General features: G+C 41.9%; 1 protein-coding gene across 35 annotated transcripts in view; it reads left to right on the top strand.

Moving 5' to 3' along the window:
- The window catches only part of Nrcam (neuronal cell adhesion molecule), a 265,879-nt gene that overhangs the window by 41,328 nt on the left and 201,349 nt on the right, over nt 1-23,202 (top strand). For all 35 annotated transcript variants that reach the window (XM_041658260.1, XM_041658259.1, XM_041658258.1 and 32 more), the window contains exon 2: nt 18,039-18,192. The gene's annotated coding sequence lies outside the window, so the exon portion shown is untranslated. The remainder of the gene's footprint in view (nt 1-18,038; nt 18,193-23,202) is intronic.

Raw genomic sequence — 23,202 nt, 5'->3', positions numbered from 1 at the left:
AAATCCTAAAACATATCATTTAGGCAGGTCAAAAACTCATCATCCAGGAGAAGGATATTTTCATGTTAGTGGTTAAGAAAGAGAAGAAAGACTAATAACTGGCAAGGAAATCCCAGGTTATGCTGTGCTGGTGATATTCACAGAACATTGATTTAAGATTTTTGTGAATTAGAGGAAGGAGCAACTAAATTCAAACAGCTTGTTCAGATGAAGTAGAGGACAGTTTGATTATAAAAATTTAAATATATTAATTCACTCAGCTGTAGAAGAAAAGCTGTTGTTAAAATTGATGCTAAAAATGGGTCAAAAATTTATTTTGTGAGCTTATGAACAAAGCTTTTTCCTTTGCTTTGCTTTATGTCAAACACTGTTCCCAAGTTAAACTGGTATAGAAAAAAATTCATTTTCAAAGATCTGCCCCAGCCGCTGCAGGCCCCCCCCCCCCCCCCCCCGCCATCCTGGGAAGGGGTTCAGGCAGGCAGCCCTCCCTGCACACTTGCCCTGAGAGGACTCCGCCCCTCAGGCCTGCCCTGTTCTGGGGTTGCAGTTTGTTACAGAGTTCTTAGTACTCTGTTGAAAGAAAGTTTAGCTCAGGAAGGGTTTAGTTGGAGTATATCAGAATGAGCCTTAAAAACTGACCAAGTTCTAGTTCCCACCTAAAACAATAATGTCATTGGGAACGGGGTCCACACCCCACAGAGTGTCATGGGCAGCTAGGACTGCCAACCCCCCTGCACGCTCCTTCAGAAGCCCATTCAATCTTAAAAAAAAAGGGGGTACTCATGTTTTACCTTCTCTGCCTCAAGAAAGTTATCCCCTGGTCTCTGTAAGAAGAGGCTCAAATGTTTGAAAGTTCTGGGAGGTGAGCATCGATTTGTACTGACATCACTATGACAGGATGTATCTATTAGGAAATTTGGTCGAGTGACAAGGAAAACAAAACCAAACAAAACAAAAAAGCTGTCTTCAAGAGCTATTTTCTATGCATGCAACTTCCTGTCTGTGTTTGAATGAGGTTTATTAATCAGGAGTTTCACGTCTGTGCATATGGAGTGTGAGTGTGTGGATTTGCGAGCTTCCCACACCAAGACTACAGGGCTCAGAGTTCTTTGGGGTCTATCGTGTTGGATTTTTGTTTGTTTGGTTTATGATTTCGTTATTATTTTAAAACAAACCGAAGACAGTGGATAGGAATACCTCAAAGGTAAAGAACATGCCTGGCTTGACATAAAGGGAAATCAATTGTTCAAATACAGCCTTTCAAAAACTGTAATAAAACGCAGGATACAATTTTTGCTTAAAGTTTAGTAGAGAGAAGTAGAAATTATGACATGAATAGCATTGGAATATAGGTTTCTTTTAAGATTTATATATATTATTTTTTTCTGGTGACGTAAGGGAAACATGGCCTGGTGTTCACGAGTCCTCTAGGGTTCAAAGTTTTATTTTGCCTGAGAAATTTTGTTAAAGTGAATTTCTCCCTCTCACAGTGGGCATCTATCACAGGTCTTCACACTGCTAAAACAAATTGCGTGAGTGAGGATGCATTGTGTTTCCTTTCTTCCCAAAACAACCGTAGGGCTCCTCGATACCTGATCTGGGCACTGGGATGAGGATGGTCACTCCCATCCACAGACCTGGTAACTTAGGGTCAAGAAGAAGCCTAGGTTTAGCGGCTGTCACGGGCTTAGGTAGGAGAGAACTCCACAATGCATTAGGCATAGGCAGCCAGGTGGCCTTATTTCATTTTCTGTAAGGGATATGAAATAGTTCATTTTAGTTTCAGTTCCGTTCATCATTTTGGGAATGCAGGAAGCTCTGCCTCGTTTTGACTGAGTCAGTAGTGGTGGTGGACAGCCAGGAAACCATGCCTTTTGCAGTTGGCATTTCTCTTAATTCTCCGCACGCATCAGCCCTAACTTGCCTGGTCTCCAGCTTTAAAGAGAAGGCCTCATTTTGTGTGTGGTCTGTGACTCCATGACAGCGTCTTTCTTCTCGGTGTGTTTGATGCCTTCTCTCATTGCCAGCAGCACTCTGATCAGATCACACCTCTTGTTCCTCAACTCCGAAGGGCTACATCATGAAATTTGGGACCAGGAATTGAGGAGGACCAGGCCAGTGACAGCCGCGCACCCATTTCAGAATTCAGGAAGAGCACTTCTCTCTAAGGGGGGGGGGGGTGGGGGGTGGTGGTGGCTTCTTTTCTTTTCCTTCTAAGCCCTTTCAGGGAGTATGTGGACGGAAGCCCTATGCTCCAGTGCCCCTTTCCAGCGGGGTGAAACTCTGAAGCTGCCGTCTGTGCCAACACCAATTATGAGGGTTTCTTATTAATAACAGAGTAAAGACATGTAAGCTGATATCGAACATTAATTTTCTCTAATAAGAAGGCCTGGCTGTTTTATTGTGAATGCGACGCTATTTTCTATTTGCAGATGAAGACACTGGCACCGAGCCTCACCTGTCAGGAAGCTGAGATGGTGCCCCTGGCAGGAAGCTTCCAGTTTTCTGGGACAGTGTTTCCCACATTCTTGCTTAAAAGCCTGAGCCAGCTCAACGACTTGGCAAACAGACTAACAGCTCTTGGATTTAAGTGGCGTTCTGCGAGAATCCGAGATGAGCCAGTGTGACCATAGCAGCTTCACTTGTATAATCTCTGTATTTAGTTGTTACTACATATACCAATATTTAAGCTAAGGTGTTTTTAATTGATTTAAATTCACTAAGGAGAGAGCCAAGATCTTAAGACATGCCACTCACATTTGTATGCATGATCTATGTATTGCCTCACCACATCTAACACACAAGGGGCTTCTACAGCTTAGAATAATGAATTATTAGAAATTATTAAAAGCAAGCCTCTAAGGTGCTTTGCTTCATAGCATTTTTAAAAGGATAATTGATATCCTTGAAAACATTTAAAAATAACCTGTTTGAAAGCAGCCCTTGTCAATTTTACGTCAGTACCATCAATCTATCAGCTCAAATTTGGAATCCTTTGTAGTAGGACTGTGGGTTTCAGCTTTCCATTAAAACCATCTGGGAGCCCACCCAAGATGGGTGACATCAGAACTTCTCCACGTTTCCAACAGTTTTATTGGAGTATAATCAATACACAACAAACGTTACCTGTTGAAAGGGACAGTTTGACAGTTTCCAACGCGTGGAGCCACTCATGCACTGGGACCACAGTCACAGTGAGCAGCCTGCTTTAACCCCTGCTCAGGAGCCTGCTCACTCCAGCCCACGGAGAAGGTCCACCAAGGAGTCTCCAATGCTGAGCTGCTAAGATCTACCACTTAGAGTCGTTTGTGCCAGTCATGTGGGCAGATGACTTCTTCACAGATCTGGAGCAAATGGTAAGAGCAGGGCTGTACCAGAAGCTGATCTGGTTCTGCTGTGTTTGGACCAGGGTTGAGATCCTCTCAGTCCAATGGGCCACCAGTCAAGATGAAGCAAACGGACTTTATGGTTGAATAATCCTTCCCATTAGCAATTGTATAACAACTTTGCTGGCTGTTTTTCAGCCATGACGGCTTAAGTAGTTTGTCCTTAGAAAATGCATTTAAAAACAGCCAATTAGAATCACACTAGTGTTCATCATTAGGACATTGATTACTTCTTGAGACGGTAGACTAGTAAGCGACGTTGAAACTGATTTATAGGCTTGATGAGCTGACTCATGTAGGAGTTGACTAAGTGTCCCTGGGTTAAAAGTGGCTAAGTCAGTGTGTGTTAAAGGGATATCACTTTTGCTTTCGATTATTCAGACAGAGTTTTTCTGTGTAGCCCAGGCTAACCATGAACTCAATATCCTCTTACTTTTAAATCTGAAGTGCAGGGATTATTAGCATGCATGCTTATGTTTGCTAATGAATTAGTATACTGCTACAACCTGTCAGGAGAGTACTCTTCAGCAGTGACAGAGAAAAAGATATCTAAAGAACATTCCAAATCCAGTTTAAAAAAAAAAAAGGTGCAAGTATACACAAATGTGTATTCACACAAGCAAAATAAAAGACTTGGAAAGCACACTGAAATATTAGCAATATTAGTTGCACTGGAAGAAGAAATGTTTTATTTTAAAATTTCCTGTACTTTCCATATTTCATGACATACTGATGTCTTTTGAACCAGAGGTAAAAGTTTTTCGAACTCAGCTGCAGAAGTCGCCTCCCCATGTAAAAATAAAACCCTTTCTAAACCCATGCAGTCAAAACACAGAAGGGTATGCAAATCATGAGTGTTCCAGTTCAGAACCCCTGTGCCCAGTACGCATTGCTTCTTGGGCATTTGCATAAATGACTGGAGCTAAGCAAAACAAACAAATCCTGCTCAAGTTGGAGCTAGTTCACTTGCTTTTTTTTAGAGTCATCAAAGCAAATTTGTTTTGTTTATTCTAATAGACTCAAGTTCAAGGTTGCAAGGCATTTTCTAATCCCATTGAAGTGCGTTGGCATTTCTCTTTGCATTGACTGATTCCAGCTGTTCCTCAGAAAGAAGACTGGGCAGTATGCAAATCAGCCATTGTCTATGTGTGGGCTCACCGTAGAAGGCTTCTCTCAGAAAAGTGTTCTCTCCAATGTGAGAGAAGATGTACAAAGAGCCCACACAGCTCCTAGCATGTTGAGGTGGCTCGTGTGCTTATGATACATACAGCAGGATAGGAGGGAGTCCTTCATTCTCTCTGTGCTCCTTTTTCTAGCCTAAGCCCTGTTTGCCAACTTGCATCTTCAGTTCTCTCTGCCTTTCCTCATTGCCTCTGTCTCCTCAGCCTGCAAATGTGCTCACTTCTCCTTTGGCCTAAATCACTTTTCATCTCTTCTGCTCCCCGGAGTTTCCATTCTGTTCCAGCTCTTTTTTCCACTGCCAACATCTCCATAAAGTTGTCAGTGTTTGCTGCCCGATTCTGGCTTGGCGGTCCCCCTACCCCCTACACACACACACACACACACACACACACACACACACACACTGTATGTGTCTCTCACGGTGTCTCTGGCAGTCATTCTCTTGCCCCCTCCCCCTTCCAGTTTTAGGCTGGGACCTTCCTTCCCTCCACCTTTGAGTTCCTAGGAACCCATGTACCCTTATGAGGATTGATTCATGAGAGCCAAGGACATCCCTTAGTTCAAGAATATGTAAAGGTTTAAAGCCTACCTGGTGGTGAAGGCTTGTAATCTCAGCTTCTAGGGAGGGTGAAACAGAGAGATTAAAAGTTCAAGACCCATCTGGCCTTGAAAGTGAGTTTCAAGGCCAATTTTGGCAACTTCCTAAAACCCTGTTTCTACAGCAACAAAAACAGCAACCAAAAGTAAAGACAGCGCTGGAGCTAAAAACTCAGGGATAGACTGATTACCTGCCTTTCATGTGTGAAGCCCTAGGCTCATTATGCATATAGAGAAGGAGAGGGAAGAGAAGGGGAGAGGGGAAGGGAGAGGAAGGGAGGGAGGGAGAGTGAAAGTGAGAGAGATTCTTTACTGGGACACATTCCTATCTGGTATCCTGTGTTTGGGGTACACAACTCAGATCTACAGTTAATAGCTGGTGCTGGGAAGATAGCTCAGTTGGTAAGTGCTTTCTTTGCAAGCATGAGGACCTGAATTTGGCCCCGAGAAACCACATTTAAAAGCCAGGCTTCTTGTCATCTATGACTCCAAGCAAGACCCACAAAACAATACCACCAGTTGATGTGTGAACTAGGATGGGGGCATTTTACAGGATCCACTCATAGATGAAGAGCTACAGAGAGTGGATGGCTATTGAGAGACAGAGAACTGGGCTTCTGTGGTCCTCTTCCAGGTGACCTAATCCGAGGTGGCCATTCCTAAACTAAATGGACTCTAGGTTACACACACAAGCACACAGATATGTGTGTGAATGTGTATGTGTAAAATACACATTTGTATGTGAAACAATTTTGAAAAGAGTGGACATAGGAGGTGTTGGGTAAGGAGAACGGAAGATGGAAATGTGAATATGGTATTCATGTATGAAACTCTCAAAAAACCACAAGTCTTAAATATCGAAGGGGAGAAGGCCCGGCATGATGCTGTGTACTTGTAATCCCAGTACCAGGGAGGCAGAGGCAGAAGGACCCTTCAGCTTGCTGTCCAATCAGCTAGCCTAGCCAACTTGTCAAGTTCCTGCCCAGTGGCAGACCTTGCCTCAAAAACAAGGTGAATAGAACCCAAAGAGCAGCGGCTGAGCTCATCCAGTTTCCATGTACACACATGTGGTCCCGCATCCACCTGAACGCTCATACCTGCACACATAAAAATAAAGTTGATGGCTTTTTCAAACTTAACCTTGAGCTTTCCCTCTCGCTTGGTGGCTTTCGCTTCGTACATGGTCTTTGTCTGTACATTTGCTTGTTAAATTGCTTTAGCAGAAATTTATAATCCCACGACTTAACATATCTACATGTAGTACCCTCGTAATGATCCAGCTATAGGGTTATGGTGAGAGCTAAATGGTATTGTTCTCTTAGCTTTTGGTCATGGAGGTTCTTCACTGAGCACTCGGCCACTTCTCACAGACTCCCTCCTTTCTTTGTAAACTTGCAGACATGCTCAGACAAGGAGTACTGCGCTGAAGGGTGAGTGTACATACAGCCAGTTCGTACGTGCAAGGCAAACTTGTGCTCTGCCGGTCCACCGCACTTCATGGCCTCCCAGGAACTCCTCCCAAATCATAAACCACGAGCCCATCACTATTCATGCCAGGGGCCTACCTGTACCTACACTTTCCCCTTTACCCAAGAAATAGAATCTGTCCAATGATTTTTAAATAACCCAAAGTATACATCGCCAGCTTTAAAGCAGCAGATGGTACTCATGCTGAAAGCATTTTGTGCTGCCAAGTCACGTCCCTCACCCACACGTCCTGCACCACAGCCGAGAGGGGAAGGGAAGAACGCCGTTTCCTTCTTTTCTTGGAATTGCCATCATTTCTCATCTCCAATGCCAATGTCTTCTCGCAGGATTTACAAGAGAAGAAAAGTCTCACTGTTCTGGAAATGCCAGAGAACGTTCCACAACGTGCTTAGGCTTCTTCCTAGCAACAGATCCAACAGCTTCCTTCACATTCTGCTGGGTGGCAGAGCGCTTGCGGGTCTCTCACTTTCTGTCCCTTAACTAACCATGCATCCTTGGCTCATGAGTTCAAGTTCTGTGCCTTAGTATTCTCATCGGGCAGATGTGGTGATGAAGACTTCTCTGTCATTAGGTTGTTAGGAGGATCAAGTATGTACAAATGAATCCAGTAGCACCCAGACAGGAATAGCATCCACAAGCTGTGGAATTGTTTTATTTACCCAATCAACGGAAGAACCTTTGGGTCAGGGTAAGGGATGTGGACTAAAACTAAGCACAAAACCCCTTGGGTCCTGACTTTGTCACGTTCTGTCTGTATCACTGAGAAGCTATTTAAACATTAAAAAAAAAATCTTAGTTATCAGCCAGACAGTGATGGTGCCTCTTATCCCAGCGCTTGGGAGGCAGAGGCAGGTAGATCTCTGTGAGTTTGAGGCCATCCTGGTCTAGAAAGTGAGTTCCAGGACAGCCAGAGTAATTACACAGAGAAACCCTGTCTTGAATAGATAAACAAATAAAATAATAAGTAAATAAAAATATGAGTTAACAATTTGTATGTACATGTGCTGCTGTGAGTTTATATATGCCATAAGCATGTAGGAACACATGGAAGCTCAGAAGAGGTAATTTGATACTCTGTCACTTGACCCATAAGAGGTTGTGAACTACCATGTAGGTTCTAGAAACTCAATGCAGGTCCTCCAGAAGAACAGTAAGTACCCTTAACCCCTGGGGCATCACTCCAGTCCTGAAAAAGGTGTTATTGTTGTTGTTGTTTATTCTTAGTTTTATTCCTTTTATTAAAAATAGATTATTTTGTCATATGATATATCCTGATTACAATTTCCTCTGGCTCTATTCCTCCCTGCCCCCATCACACCTTCCTTGTCCCTGGACCCATTCATTTCCTTTCTGTCTCTCATTATAAAGGAACAGGATTCTAAGAAGTAACAACCTAACTTGACAAAGTAAGATGTAATAATATAAAGCAAAAATCATCACATCAAGATTGGACAAGGCATTCCAACACAAGGAAAAAGGGCCCCAAGAGCAAACACAAGAATCAGAGACCCACTTGTTCACACACTCAGGAGTCCCATAAAAATACTAAACTCAAAACAATAATATGCACACAGAGGACCTGGCGCAGACCTGTGTCAGCCCTGGATTTGGTGCTTCAGTCCCCATGAGTTCACCCCCTTGCTCAGTCGGTTTAGAGGGCCTTGTTCTCCTGGTGTCCTCCACCACCATCCCTGACTCTCACACTTTTTTCTGACTTCTCTTCTGTGCAATTCCCTGAGCACTGAGGGGATGGATTTGATGGAGACATCCCATTTAGGCCTGTGTTTTCCAGGGACTCGCTCTCCACATAATGTCTGGCTGTGTGTCTCTGAATCTCTTCCTATCTGCTTATCTGCTGCAGGAGGAAGATTCTCTTGATGATGATTGAAAAACGCATATATTTATATGTGTCAAATCAGACATTGGTTGGCTACTTCCACAAGCTTTGTACCACCTTAGCTCTATCTAGCATATCTTACAGGGAGTACTTGTAGGTCAAAGGTTTTAGGGCTGGACTGATGTTTTCATTTCTCCTTTGGGAGCCTGTGGAGTATCTTCCCACACCAAAGACACTAGAATGTAGGGGTGAAGGCGCTATATAGACACCAGCTCTGCACTCCGTGTTCACTGAGTTGTGTGGGTGTTGTCCTCAGCAATGTCAGCTGCTGTCAGTTTGTGGAGAGCAACACGTTGTATTAGCAACAGCCTGGATTGTTTGGGGATTTCCATGAAACCCCCTTGGCCAAACCTCAGTTGAATGCAGCCCCATCCACTAGGAAGTTTGTTGACAAGAGATGGCCAGTTGGAACTCCGTAGTCACCGTTTTTAGGAGACCCCATTAGGATTGCCTTCATAAATTTTAGGAAGTTTTTGCTTCACAAGGTTTCCATATCATCGTTCAAATGCTCCTTCCCACATTCTTTCCCTCAACCTCATATTCCCTCTCCCCCATGGATCTTCCTGTTGCTGTCCCCTCGCACCCCCAATCGACCTATCAAATCTATTTTATTTTACCCTTCCAAGGAGATCCATGTGTCGTCTCCTAGTTCTTTCCTATATACTCAAACTGTCTGAGTCTGTGGATTGTAGGCTGTTTATTATTTATGTAATGGCTAATATCCAAATCCAAGTGAATACATACCATATTTATATTTCTGGTTGTGGGTTACCTCACTGAGAATGATTTTTCCTAGTTCTATCCATTTGCCTACACACTGCATGATGTTACTTTTTTAAGAGCTGAGTAATAATACTTCATTGTGTAATTATAAGTGATCTGTTCAGGAAGTTTTCTCCTTTACCAATGAGTTCAAGACTATTTCTTACTTTCTTTTCACAAGGTTCAGTGTATCTGTTTTTTTTTTTTAAATGAAGGTCTTTGATTCATTTGGACTTGAGTTTTGTGTAGAGTGATAAATATGGACCTCTTTGCGTTCTTTTGCATACAGGCATTCAGTATTACTAGCACCATTTGTTTTTGACTTCTTTATAAAAAACCAGGAATTCATAAGTGTGTGCGTTTTTCTGGATCTTCGATTGAATCCATTGATTAACATGTCTGTTTTTATGTTATTACCATGTGATTTTTATTACTATAGCGCTGTAGTACAAATTGAAATCAGAAATGATGATACCTTAAGCAGTTGTTTTATTGTTTGGTTTTATTTTAGCTATTCTGGGTTTTATGTTTTTCCATATGAAGTTGATAATTGTCTTTTCAAGTTTTGAGAAAAATCGTGTTGGAATTTTGATGAAGATTTATTGAATCTGTAGATATGCAATCTGGAGATATTAGCTATCTTCCTTCTATCCCTAATCTCTCCAGTACTTTTATCATGAAGGGGTGTTATATTTTGTCAAAGGCCTTTTCTGCATCCGAGGTGATCATGTGTTTTTTTTCTTTTGTTGATTTATATGGAGTATTACATTTCTTGATTTCATTTATTAAGCCATCCTTGCATATCTGGTGAAGGCTACTTGACTACGGTGGTTGATCTTTCTGATGTGTTCTTGGATTTTGTTTGAAAGTAGTTCATTAAATATTTTTCCATTTATGTTCATAAGGGAAATTGGTCTGTAATTTTCTTTCTTTGTTGAGTCTTTTTGTGGTTTGGGTAAAAGGGTAACTATGGCCTTATAAAATGAATTTGGCAAAGTTATTTCTGTTTCTCTTTTGTGGAATAATTTGAGGTGTGTTGATACTCTTTTTTGAAAGCTAAAACTGTCTGGCCCTGGGCTTTGTTTATTTGGGAGACTGTTAATGACTGCTTCTATTTCACTAGAGGTTAGACGGTTTAAATTGCTTGTCTTATCTTGATTTAACTTTGATAAGCGGTACCTACCAAAAAATATCCATTACTTTTAGATTTTCCAATATGGTGGAATAAAGATTTTTAAAGCATGTCCTTATGAGTCTCTAGATTACCGCAGTGTCTGTTGTGTCTCCCTTTTGATTTCTGATATTTTTATCTGGATATTCTCTGTGTCTTTCAGATACTTTGGATTAGGGTTTGTCTACCTTGATGATTTTTCTCAAAGAACGAACCCTTAATTTCATTGATTTTTTTTGTATTGTTCTCTTTTTCTGATTCCAGCTCTTAGTGTACTTATTTCTTTATGTCTACTCCTCTTGAGTGTGATTACTTCTTTTTGTTCTTGAGCTTTCAGATGTGCTATTGAGTTGCTATTATGTGATTTCTCCATTTTTTAAATGTGGCACTTAGTGCTATGAACTTGCCTTTTAAAATCATTCCCCATTATATCTAGTAAGTTTGGATATGCTGTGTATTTATTTTCACTGAATTCTAGAGTTTTTAATTTCTTTTTTTTTTTTTTGATTTCTGTCTTGACCAAATTTTCATTCAGTAGAGAGTTGTTCTGTTTCCGTGAGTTTGCAAGTTTGTTGTTGATATCCAGATTTAATCTGTGGTGATCTGATAGTGTGCAGGAAGTTGTTTCTATTTTCTTATATCTGTTGAGACTTGCTTTGTGACTAAATATATGTGCAATTTAGGAGAAAGTTCCATGAGGTGCATAGAAGAAGGTATATAGTCTTTTGTGTTTGGGTGAAGTGTTCTGTAAATATCTGTTAAGTCTACTTGTTGTATAATGTATGTTAGACCCAGTATTTTTCTGTTTAGTTTTTGTCTAGTTGACCTGCCCATTGGTGAAAGTGGGGTTTTGAAGTCTCCCACTCCCAGTGTGAAGGTCAATATGTGATTTAAGCTGTAGTAGAGTTTTGCTATTTCCTTTCACAAACTTGAGTGCCTTTGTATTTGGGGCATAGTTATTAAGGACTGAAATGTCATCTTGGTGGGTTTTTCCTTTGATGAGTGTCTTGTGTCCTTCTCTATCTCTTTCAATTAGTTTTATTTTCAACTCTATTTTGTTAGATATTAAAACAACTGTGCCATCTTGGTTCTTAGGTTCATTTGCTTGGAATATCTTTTTCTATCCCTTTGACCAGATGTAATGTCTATCCTTGATTCTGAGGTGTGTTTCTTGGATACAGCAGAAGGATGGATCCTGTTTTCACAATCATTTTGTTAATCTGTTTCTTTTTATTGAGGAATTGAAACCATTGATATTAAGAGATATCAATAACCAATGGCTGTTGATTCCTGTTATTGTTTTGTTGTTGTTGGTGGTGTGTGTATCTATGTGCTTTCCCTGTTTTGATTTTGTTGGTGTGAGATTATGTATTCTGTGTTTCCATGAGTCTAGTTAAGTCCTTGGGTTGGAGGGTTTTCTTTTTTAAGTTTTTTTTCTAGCACCTTCTGTAGGCATGAATTTGTAAATAGATATTGTTAAATTTGACTTTATCACACACAACTTATTTTTTCTCTGGTGACTGAAAGTTTTGCTGACATCTATGGTCTCTTAGACATCTATCTATGCCCTTCTGACTTTTAGAGTTTAATGTAATTCTAATAAGTCTGCTTTTATATGTTACTTGATTTTTCCCTTGTAACTTTTAATATTATTTATTTGTTCTGTTTATTTAGTGTTTTTCTGTGTACTAAGGGGACTTTCTTTTCTGATCCAATCTATATGGTGTTCTCTATGCCTCTTGTATCTTTATAGGCATCTTTTTTAGGACAGAAAAATTTTCTTCTATGATTTTTTTGAAAATGTTTTTCCGGCCTTTAATCTGTGATTCTTCTCCCTCCTCTATTCCTGTTATTCTTAGGTTTGGTCTTTTCATAGTGTCCCAGATTTCCTGGATGATTTGCGTCAGTAGTTTTTTTAGGTTTAACATTTTCTTTGATTGATTTATCTGTCTCTCCTATCATATATTCAATGCCTGAGAATCTCTCTTCCATCTGTTGTATTCTGTTGGTGAAACTTGTCCTGGATGTTCCTGTTCAAATTCCTAAAATTTTAATTTTCAGGGGCTGAAGAGATGGCTCAGGGGTTAAGAGCACTGACTGCTCTTCTAGAAGTTCTGAATTCAATTCCCAGCAACCACACTGTGCCTCACAATCATCTATAATGAGATCTCGTGCCCTTTTCTTGCCTGCAGGCATATATGAAGGCAAAATACTGTATACATAATAAATAAATAAATCTAAAAAATTTTTTACTTCCAAATTTTCCTCAGTTTGGGTTTTCTTTGTTGAGTCTACGTCCATTTTAAGAGCTTGAACAGCTTTATTTGTTTCCTTCTACTGTTTGTGTTTCATTCATTTCTTCAAGGGACTTACTCATTTCTTCTTTAAGGACCTATATCATTTTCATGCAGGTAGTTTTGATGTCTTTTTCTTGTATGTCAGCTATGTGGAAATATTTAGGGTCTACTGTAGTAGGACGACTGGGCTCTGGTGAAGACATATTGCCCTGGCCGTATTGATCGGGTTTTTATGCTGGCATCTCTGCATCTGAAATTGGGATGATTTCTGGGTTTGTTTTTGTTGGGTGTGTATTTTGTTCCTTGGTTTCTGTTTCCTCCCTGAAGTTTTGGTTAGTGTGATGCCTCTCTGTTGCCTGGGGGGACATTTCTTTGGACCTGATAGTTGTGGCCCCTTGGGTTTCCAGGTAAAATGTATTTCTGGGTATTGGGGGTTGAAAATCGGAATAGGGATAGGCTGGGAGTCTGATGGGGTTCACAGGAGAAAGGACTGTCCCACCAGGATCTGTTTATTTCATCTCCTTGGCACTGGGCGAGACAATGAAAGTAGGTCACCCTAGAGGGTCCGCTAGAGTGCTGGGGATGAGACAGGGGTGTTGGATCTAGGGGAACAGAAGGAGGAAGGAAAATCTACAGACAGCATACCCATTTCCCTGGCAGGGTTGTTCTGTGTTAGCAGGGAGTTTGGCATTGGGGCTGGGATAAACCAAGTTGGGGAGAGAGAGGCTAAGAGGGGAAGGTCTTTGGGATCCACAGGAGGTGTGAGAAGAGGAGGAAGGAAGGCTTCAACAGACATTCTGTTGCAGAGAAAAGGATGGGACTAGGGAATTGGTCTTGGAGGAGAGGAGGGAATGGTGAAGGTCTTTAGTTAGCATCTCTTTTTCCCTGGCCTGCTCAGCTGGTGTGCTCACAAAAAATGTCTGCTGGTGTTCCAGTTTGGGATACTGGGATGAGTTGTGGAAGGAGGATTGGGAAGAAGATCTTTGCAATTCCTTTGGGATAGGGTCAGAGAGGATAGGGAGACCACAGCAGGTGTTCTGCTACAGAGCTGGGGATGAGAATAGGGGTATTGGATCTGGGGGAGCAGAAGGAGAAGTGTGGGTCTGCCTTCAGCCTCCTTGTTGCCCTGGCAACAGGGGACTTGTTAGCAGGGCTTGCCAGCTGGGGTTGAGAGCTGGGATGAAGCAAGGAGTGAGAGGAGGGATGTTTGTTTGTTTTTAATCTGAAGAGAAGGGCAGTTGTTTTTCAGTATTTAGAATAACTACAGAAAATAGAAACTCAACGTGCTCTTGATTTTGCCTGATTTTAGCAGGAGCTGCTGAATCCTGTTTCCTGCGCAAGCATGTTTCATGACTGTAGCAGGACCTTGTCCTTGTGAATCTGCAGGAATTGTGGTAGTATAAATGATTGAATAGTTCAACACAGCTGAGAAAAAAAGAGGCACGTGAAGAAGGCCTTTGCCTGATCAGCACTGATGGTGTGAAATCCACGCGCACACAGATGTGCTTCTCTGTGTGTGATGTTTATGCTTGTTGGGTGTATGAAGCACAATTAATAAAAACCCAGAGAGAGAAATTTGGGTTCAACATGAAGGTCAGAAAAACAAAGCAGCCAGCCACTGGCTCTTACCTCTACCTCAGTCCAACAGGGCAGTCTTGCCTCCAGGAAGCTCAGAATGAGACTGTGTCTGAGAGCTGTCTCTTCCCGTTTTATAATCCTCTCTAGTTCTGGGATTACAGGTGTGTACTGCCTGGTTTCCACGGTAATTAGTGTGGCTTTTGGGATTAAGGTGTGTGTTACCACTGCCTGGTCTGTAAGGCTGGCCAGTGGGGCTGTCTTACTCTCTGATCGTCAGGCAAGCTTTACTTATTAAAATACAAATGAAATGCCACTGCAGGTGTACATTTGCACGCAGGTGCGTGTAGAGGTCAGAGATCAACCTCAGGTGTCATGCCTTGGACACAAAACATTACTTTTGTTTTTGTTTTAGTTTTCATTGAGACCAGGAATGCTCCAAATGGGCCAGTCTGACTGCCCAGCAAATCCCAGCCATCTACCTGTCTGTGTCTCCCCAGTACTGAGACTACATGCATGTGCCACCACGCCCAGCTTCTTTTAAAGTAAGATTTTGGAGTTGATCTCACACCCTAGTGCTTTTAAGGGAAGCAGTTTACCAACTGACTTACACCCTTAACCTCCTCACGTGTTTTCACTATAGGCTGGCCCAGCAGGCCTGTCGAAGCACTGAGAACCAGCCAGCGAGGGCCAGAGGCTTCCAGTCACACTAGAAAGAATGGGCTGGAGTTCTCTGGGAACTGTCCAGCTCGACAGTGAGGCTGAAGACAAAGCTGAGAAAACCAGACATGGAATTTAAAATGACCATGGGACTTTTTACTGTAATGGGAGATCTCACATGGCTTACTGCAAGCTAAATTAGCGAACACAGTTGATATCTTAGGGACACAATTGCACCTTGGCAGTGCTATACCAGATGATCTAAAATGACAGATTCTTCCCATTTTGATGATCGCCTCAGGGAAGGCTGAAACGAACCTGGCTCTGTTTCTGCAATATGTTTCTCTAATATGACTTCTTGGTCCACTTCACAGTGGGTTTCTATAACCAGGATGCTGACAGTTTTCTCAGCTACAGCCTTATTTTCTCTACAGTTGCTCAGATACCATTTTTCTGGGTCTTCCAGTCTTTAACCAGTTAAATGCTGAAACCTTCGTCTGTCAGCTGACACTAGGAGGTTTTGTAGTATTGGTAATTATTCATTTTTAGTAAGAACCAATGCAGGAGAATACCTTTGTCTGCTATCCAGTTGGTATTCATTCATCTTAAACCACTGTCATATGGACGCCATTCTTAACCATGTGCTCCTCTCATTTGTGGGTGATGTGATGGTGAAGGACTTAACACCTGTTCTGAAGACCAGAGTTGGGATGTCAAATGCTTCAAGCAAAATGGATACAAAACCTAAGAACTTGATTCTAACAAAGAGACCCATGAAAAGATACGAGAGATATTAATCACCAGGGCACCCTCAGCAAGAGGGACTCATTCCATAGTTCCTGCTTAGATCTGGAAGGTGGGGAGTTGACAGGTTGAGATAACCTCAGGCACTGTCCGCATCTCATTTCCCATCTGTCTTTTCTGCTTTTTTTCTGCATAGGTCTCCTGTATCCTCAGTATACTACCCAACCTCCAGAGTAACTCAGCTTGGGTGGCTCGGTCTCTTGTCACCTGTCTAGGGCAGAGACTTCTGTGTGAGGCTCTTTACTGGGCCATCCCCCCACCTCACAAGTGCTCCTGAAGCCCCATCACTGGTTGACTCTGCTAAAGACACAGCTCACCCTGGGGGCTATTATTGGGATGTTCACATTAGAATGTGAGTCTGAGTCTGGCTCCTGGGGGCAGAATTGGAGCCAGTGAGGAACAAGTATAAGGAGAGGGAGTCAACTCTATGTGGAGCTTCGTAAACCTGGAATGGGTCATAGGCGGAGAGATGGTTAGACTCAGTGACCTTCCAGCCTCCCATCACCCGTGTTTTTATTTTTCTTACCATCATTTTGTTTCTTTCCAGCACTGTCTAATGAAAAATCACCCCTTTATGTTACTATTATAAAGAGCCCTGGAGGTAATTGTAGTGCATTGGAACTAAAAACATGCCCAGATTTCAGAGACAGTAATTTTTTCGCATTAGCTTCTTAACCAAAGTCAATTTAATGTGCGTGCTATTTATACATCAGATTTTGTGGTGGTCAGTAGCAATGCCATTCAAGAAAGGGAATGATACATATAGCATAAGTGAGGTGAGATAGCAAGCTGCATCCCACGTCCTCCTTTCAGTCGAAGGAAGATAAGTGTCAGAGCGGCTATTACAGAGGACATTCCAGACACTCCAGTGCCACATTTAAATTCAGGCATCAGCTGGGCTGAGTCATGTAGGGAAGATTTTGTGACGACTCCTGTGATATTTGTCTGAGCTGAAACAGTACTCAGTATTCAGTATTCGGCCTTCACTAATCACTCCATAAGACTTTAACCCTCTGACTAACAAATGCAGACAAAATCCAAACATACCGGGGACGTTTCTATTTCTACTTTTCAATGTGTTGACACAGAAAAGACCAAGAGATGGCAACGTCAGAGGACAATCTGAACTCTAGACCCCTGCCTTGCAGTTTATTTGAGACGGAGCCTTTTGTCTATGGCTACACATGCCAGGTTTGTCTGGAGAGGTTGTGGGGTTTGTGTCCCCACCTCCAGTGCCACTGCAGGGGTTCTGGGATTACAGACACACTCTATAGGCAGCATAACATGGTTCTGGGTCTTCAAACTCAGGGGCTCACCCGGCGTGCTTTTCCACTGAGCCATCTTCCCAGCCTTCTCACCCCAACAGTATTGTCTTCAAATTCACCTAAAGCGCAGTTGGGTGGAGGGGCACTTGGCGAGTCCAACCCCACAGGATTTGTGGGAAAAGGTCTGAAATTCCTAGCTCCAGTTCTTCTCCCTGTGGGGCTGCAGTTCTGGTAACATCAGCTTTCTAAACAACCCTATTGGTGGGTGAGTTTTACTCTTTCTGATAGAGGAGAGGAATTAAATAAACACACTATTCAAGTGCTCCTGCCTGGTGGATTCCATTTAATTAAAGTTTTGTTCCATTTAGTTCCATACTACCTTCCCTGTTTTTTTTTTTTCCCTTACTTCATTGTGTTCAGCAATGCCTTTATTTCCGCTTGCCATCTTTTCCCATCACTTTCAAAACCACCTCTAAAATGGAATGGCCCTACCAAACTCTCTGTTATCTTCGACCTTGATCAAATGCTGAGTTCTTCTTTGTTTGCTCTTCTCAGCCAGTCTTAGATTCTAATGTGTTGATGTCTTTGTAAGAAATGATTCAATACCACAACGTACTGGAGGAGAACAGTCCTCTTCTTTTTTCTTTTCTGATTAGTGTGCGCAATTGTTTGCTTCTATTTAGAAGTAATTCAGATTTCTCTGCCACACTGAAATGTAACTGGAATTAAATTACCCTTTTTTCATTACCCTTGTCCCTTAAATTACTTAAAGTTCTTAGAATTACTAATGCCTGGAAATGCAATAATGTTTGGTTGAAACTAATCATAGAATTTCATATGTATTAAATTCCCTTGTTGATTTTAGGTCAATAATAAAAAGGAAATCTCAGCTTAATAGAATTAACTGACTCCCAATAGTTTACATTCCTTTGTGGTTTTTTTTTTCCTTCTCAGGGATTTTGGTGGTATTCTCCAGTGACATCCAGTACCTCTGCCTGCTGAAGGCTTTGACCAAGGCTGCTCTCAGCTGCTGACATCGTCCTGAGCAAAGGAGGGCGTAGAAATCAGGGGTGCCTTGGGAGGCTTCTGACCGGCGGATCTTCTGAAGGTGAGAGAAGTTGACTACATTTTCTCTTTAGTAGTTAGATTAGTGGATCTGTCTGCCATAATCCGCTTCTTCAGAGAATGAATGGGGAACTGTTCCTGAGAATTCTCTGTATGAATGAAAATGAAGAGATAGAGATTGTCTTTGGGGGAGAAGTTTTAGTTACAAAGTCTGGTCTACATAGTTCCAGGCCAGCCAGAGCTACACAGTGAGACTCTGTATAAAATTAAACAACTCCACCCCTCTCAAGCACATACACACACACACACACACACACACACACACACACACACACACACACACAACCTAAAAACAAGCAAGCAAAGCACAGCAGTATTGGTACATTTCTGAGAATTCTTATGTAGCTAGGGTCTGTCAGTCTTTATACAAACCATGTCTGGCCTTCCAAGGCTCAGATAGCTTAGCTTATATAAAAGTATACTGTAAACTCAAATATTTTTAGGTAGTAAGGATATGAATCAGTGTTACTTGCAATTGTTTATAACCTTCCAAAATACTCTCAAACCTTTCAATATGTTTTCCCCCAGAGTATATCAATAAACCTTGCTTTGTTCTCATAAAGCAATGTCATTGAGCACTCAACCAGTGTCTCTCAAATGTTAGTGATAGATCTATGAAAAACAGTATGACCAACTTCCTTCCGTAGGATAGAAGCATATTGATGGTACATTAAAGACGGCAGCAAGCTTCTAGTATACCCTAAATCTGGAGGATGGTATCTCATCAAGCAGGCTCCACGAGATGAGCCCTGAAATGGCTTTTGAAAGATGAACAGAAATGAGCCATAGAAATAGCAGAGGAAGAGAGGGTACCACAGGCAGGAGCAGTAGGCTAGGGCAATAAAACCCAAATGGGAAAGCAGAAAATTGTACAGCAGTGTGGAGCCTTACATTCTGGTGCATGTGTGTTTGGTGAGGGGAAGCACCAAGATGCTGAGGTGCTGTCAGCTGGAAGTCGTGGGCATCTTAGGTGTATTACTCCAGAGTGAGCACCGAGAACTCAAGGGGATTTAGCAAGTATGAAAGAAGGGAGGATGAATTTTCAAATAGTGTGGGGAATATTTTGGAGAAATAGAATTTTAATAGGAACAGTAAGGAACAGAACAAGAGAGCTATTTGAAGAAGCAAGAATATGATAGATTTGATGATTGATTGTGTTTGGGAGGGGAAAGATCAGGACTTAAGACCTTTGAGTTTCTGACTAGGAAGGCTAAAAACATGATGGAAACTATCAGGGCATACCAGGGGAAAGTAGAATATTTTTGATGAAACCAGGGCTTCAAGGTGGGTAGGGCTATCTAAATAGAAATGTTCGCCTGGTAGCTGGAAGAATAAGGTAGAGATAAAAAGGGAAATTGGGTCAAGAAACAATGAAGTTATAGATCATCTCTGGTCAGTTTTCTGTTACTATTGTAAACAAACAAACAAATAAACACCCTGAGAAAACCAGTTCACACAGAGAAAAGATTTGGTTGGGTCCAAGTTTCAGAGGTTTCAGTCGAAGGTCACCTGACTTTGCTGTTGTTGAGTCTGAGGTGAGGCAGGCAGTTAAGACGGAAGTAAATTCTAGAACAAAGCTGCTTCCCTTCCCTGGGGTGACTGGTAAGCAGAGAGAGGGAGCTAGGGTCTGGGAATCCAATGTAATCTCCTAGGGCCTGCCCCTAAAGGCTTGACTTCTTCCTATAACACCACACCTCCAAGGGTTCCACCACAGTTCTACAGGCCCTCTGGCTAGCCACCACTCCTTTAGCCTTAAACTCTTTAGAGCTGCAGACAGTCCAAACTGCTGTTCAGGGACACAGCTCAGAAGTGGAGTGTTATCCTTGAGTCTATGGGACTGTAGATTCAATCTCTAGTACCACAAAACATGAAGACTGAAAAGAAGGAATAGGATCCAAAGCAGGCAATAACTACAATTCTGTTTAAAAATGTAATTTAAATTAGTACATAAGTGTTCAATATTATTTCTTCACATACTTCAGACACAGCTCCCAGTCTTACCAATTCCCATCCTACCATTATTTGTATATGTAGTTACTGCTCTTTTTTTCTTGGCACAATAGACTAGGATGTTTCCTCGGGACCAACTTGGAAGGCTTTTTAGTTTGAGAAAAAGAACTTTAAAACATTGTTTACAAATGACACAAACCCTAAATTTTGGGAGCACTGCAACTCAGTATCATTCTGCATTTCGATTAGTGCCAAGTGCCAAGCGCGACTCTTTTTCGGTATTAATCATGATGCTTTCCTGTCAATTCCTCATTTCCATTGCCGAGTGCAGTGTTTGGACATTGTTTATAGGAGACCCAGGGCCTTTCTTGAATTCTTCGGTTGGGTGGTACGAGTTCCACCCCTGAGTATTCCTAGCATCTACCCTGAACATGGCAGAGGGATCTGTCGAAACAGAGGTCTCAGTGTTTGAGAGTATGACCACCCCAGTTAGACTGTAGCCATTCACGACTCGGAGCCTTCTTTGAGGGAACGGCATGGGTAAAAATTCTAAATTCAAATAATACTTACAGTTGTGCTATTTTGAGTGACCTTTATTGAATTATTGTCTTCTTAATTAGCTTAATGACTTATTTTCTTAAGATGTACTGGAAATTGCACAGCCCTACTATTGTATCTTTATGGTTCACTTCATTATCATCTTTCCAGGATTGGCTCATCTGTCACTTTCATTTTCAAACACAGAAAATTAAATTAAAGGAGAATTTGGAAACTGCCTTAATCCTAGCAGATGGTACCAGAGTCTCCATCTCTGGAAACACTCTGGCCTTCCTACAGTATTGTGTTTTTCTCTCTTCCTCATTCCAAACCTTTTTGAATTGCATAGAGTGAATTTTCCAGACACATTAAAACAGGGAATTGGATTAAGGGCTGGTTTCCACTGATGGCAATTACTCTAGCTTGTTGCTCTAGACTCACCAAACAGATTTTACATTAATACTTGAGGCTGTGGTTAATGCCTTATAGTTTTGATTTTATGGTTCCTTTTAGTTTTAATATGGACTTTTTCTCTGTACTGGTTCTACCACTAAAAAATGAAACATGGGGACACAATCAAACCACGTGTATCTAAATTCTGGCTGGAAAAAGACACTCGTGTGTTCAGAACTAATGCTTATAAGATGAAGATGTTTCTGACTTGTTCAATGATGCTGGAGTCTGCTGTGGGCTCTATGTATAGAAAATGAATTTGTGGAAAAGCTGAGCTGCTATGACTCAGAACGATGGCTTTTGCATGCAAGCTGTAGGTGGTCGTGGAGACAAGGAGTTACTCTGTGCGCTTCAGGGGATGGCCATTCTTGACTATGAAAACAGTAAGCTCTAAGTCATTAGGGTGTGTGTGAAACAAGTGACTCACTCGTCCCCAAAGCTGCCAGGAGGAAAAGGAGTTTCCACTCTTGTATGCCAGGCAAGGGGCTATTTCTCCCTGCTTCCTCCACTTTGTCTTTCTAGTCTCTCTTTTGATTCTGTCTCCTCTCTCTTTTCCCATCTCATTCACACTTTCTGTGTCATGGACAGGCCAGTTTGATCCCTCCGAAACACAAGGTCCTTTATGGGTTTTGTCTTCAGAACTGGGTGGAAACAGCATATGCTGTGGGAAGGGAAATGGAGCCGTGGGGAAACAGTGGCTTGTGCTGAAGGTTCCTTGGCTACATTGCACAGAGCAGCGTGAACTGGGGAGAACAGATGTGAAAGTCATGTAGATTGAGCTCAAGATGGTATGGCATTATCAACAGGGACAGGGACGATAGAGCTCACCTTTGTGGTGGTGGTGGTAATGTCTGGGATGAGGGAAGCACAGAATGCATAGGCTGGGGTGATTGCTTTCTGCCTAGATCCCAGGTGAGTACTGCAAACACCAGTGTGTGTGTGTGTGTGTGTGTGTGTGTGTGTGTGTGAAACAATGAAAGCAATATGCAGAGTTCATGTTGATTTTGGAGTTGACACTTAAAAGTACTGAAAGTTCTAAGTAGGCTTCAAGATGGTCCTCCTAAGATAGGATTCTGAAGACGAGGATTTTGAGAGGGAAACTGTTGGAAAATGGAAGTCATGGGTGAGTTGACAGGGTGACCGTTCTGACTGGGCAGCACTTCAACAGGCTTGAGTAATTTTTACCGTTAAAGTTTGTCATCCTCTGCCCTCTGTTGTGTGCAGTTTTAAAAAGAAGAAAGGAAACGCTGAGCCGCTGACTTTCGGTCCAAGCTCAATCCCACCAGAGAGGTCACAGACCTCACATCAGTGATTCGTGCACCATTTTGAGAGAGGACAATGCAGTGGATGTCTGGTCAGATAATACCCTACAGCCCTGGAGCTTTCACTCTCCACTGCCTCTTGGCGTTTGGGTTCTTTCAAAATTATTCCTCACTGGGCTTTATTATGAACATTTGAGCCCCAGCAACCACGCTAGTCTCTTGCTGGCCACTCTGAACTGAGAGCAGTGCTTGGAGGTTTTGTTTTTCCAGCACATGATAGAAGAGCCAAGCAGCATAATATGAATTAACGACTCTTCACATTTTCCCATCATATAAGTTAGATTCAGTATCCCCGGGGGATCTATTTTAGATTCATTCCCTAATAAACCATTCCTGCTAGCTGTTGGTTTCCTGCCTTTTTCGGAGCTGCTGCCTAATGACTAAACAGATAACAATGACTAATACACATTCTTATTTTAAACTTTGGGATGCTTTTGATTGTTCTTATTAGAAATAGAAAAATACAATAAAATTTTCCCTTTACAATCAACACTATCGTTATTAATACTATTTGTTTGAGGCAAGAGTCATCTTGAAGAAACCGTATCTTTTTATATGGCTTAGAAAATGAAAGGAAAGATTGAGGATGCAGAACCACACACAGGGTCTTATTCACTGAGTACAGCACCTTCCATATAGAGAACCGCAATTATTGCTGACTGGATAATGTGGACATGTGATAACCATCCTCTTTCCATATTTCGAGTTTTCTCCTTCTCTGTCCCCCTCTT

Source organism: Microtus oregoni, unplaced genomic scaffold, assembly GCF_018167655.1.
Source record: "Microtus oregoni isolate MIOR12 unplaced genomic scaffold, Mior012 000009F_ref0000495, whole genome shotgun sequence".
NCBI lineage: Eukaryota > Metazoa > Chordata > Mammalia > Rodentia > Cricetidae > Microtus > Microtus oregoni.
This window is presented reverse-complemented; position numbering and strand designations above follow the sequence as displayed.